The 1,246-nt window shown below is 50.4% G+C and overlaps 1 protein-coding gene across 3 annotated transcripts in view; it reads left to right on the top strand.

Moving 5' to 3' along the window:
• 9830107B12Rik (RIKEN cDNA 9830107B12 gene) overlaps positions 1-1,022 on the top strand; it is a 46,492-nt gene extending 45,470 nt beyond the window's left edge. For all 3 annotated transcript variants that reach the window (XM_017317514.1, XM_017317512.1, XM_017317513.1), the window contains one exon: positions 936-1,022. The gene's annotated coding sequence lies outside the window, so the exon portion shown is untranslated. The remainder of the gene's footprint in view (positions 1-935) is intronic.
• Positions 1,023-1,246: the final 224 nt, after the last annotated feature.

Raw genomic sequence — 1,246 nt, 5'->3', positions numbered from 1 at the left:
TCACAACACACACACACACAGCTGTCTACACAGCCCTGAACTACCCCAGGATAGGGCAGGCAGGAGTTACAGAGTATAAACATCAGACGCCCTCAGAATAGGAGTCCTGGCTTCCTTTCTAGCCAGATTCTGAGCCTGGCCTATTTTGAGACCCTACCTGATGTCCAGTTCCAGACTAGTTTTTCAAAATGTATTGTGTGAAATGCAGGGTATCTCCCGGCCTAGGTGTTCAATATTCTACACACTGAACCAGGGCAATCTGAAACGTAAGCCTGAAAACCCAAGATAACTTACTTAGTTAAATCCCCTCCGTCTTTGTCGGTCATTTTTAAAGAATATAAATCAGATTCCATCATTCCTCTACCTGAGTCAGCCCAAGACCTCCCAGCAGGGCCTGAAAACCCCACACCATCATCTGGCCCCACCTGACCTTCAATTGACCTCTGTCTCAACTCCTCAGGCTCCAAGTCAGACACTCCCACGTGCAACACTGCATTTGAGGTCCTCTCTGCCATCTACGGTGCAGCCCCCCCCCCTCCAGAAGTCTGCATGGTCATCCCTTATTTCATAGCGGCTCATCCCCATCCCCACCCCCACCCCCACCCTGCCCATAGCATTCTCCGGGGAAAGCTTTACCTCTTTCACAGCAAGAACTTACCCTAGCTAATACCACTTCCGGGTTGTTGTTCTTGTGTTGTGTTCCTACCTCACAGAGAGCATAAGCGCCCCAAGGCTCCGGACTTTATCTTTTCATTGTGAGCCATTTGAAAGACCATCACTAAATGTCTGTTGAATGAATGCAGGACCTAGCAAATGTAGACACCTAAGAAGGATTCTGCTGGTTGTCTGACCTTTGTCCATTTAATTCAATATGTATTGTGGTGCACTAGGCTGTGCCTACCGTGTGGAATTTCAGTATTGTGATTTATTGTCAGGAGTGGAGATACCGGCATAGACGGCCAGACCCAGGCACAGATGGAAGGGAAAGGCGCCGCCATCCAGCCCTATACAGTCTTTTCCTTTCTCTGGTGGCTAGTGGACATCATGCGAGCCAGGTCACCACGGAGGTGCTGCCCCAAAGGAGTGACCCATCCACCTACTCATTTGTCTGCACGTATGTCTCCCAGATGTAGGAGGGTGGGCGTTACATTCACAACCACGGTCCTCTGGCTTCCAGAGAGCAAGCGTAGCATGGAAATCTCCTGTCTGCCCCAGCTCAGGAGCAGCCTGGGGTTCCGGAGATCAC

This window comes from Mus musculus, chromosome 17 (assembly GCF_000001635.26).
Source record: "Mus musculus strain C57BL/6J chromosome 17, GRCm38.p6 C57BL/6J".
Lineage (NCBI taxonomy): Eukaryota > Metazoa > Chordata > Mammalia > Rodentia > Muridae > Mus > Mus musculus.
Note: the sequence above shows the minus strand (reverse complement) of the source record. Positions and strands in the feature narration are given on the sequence as shown.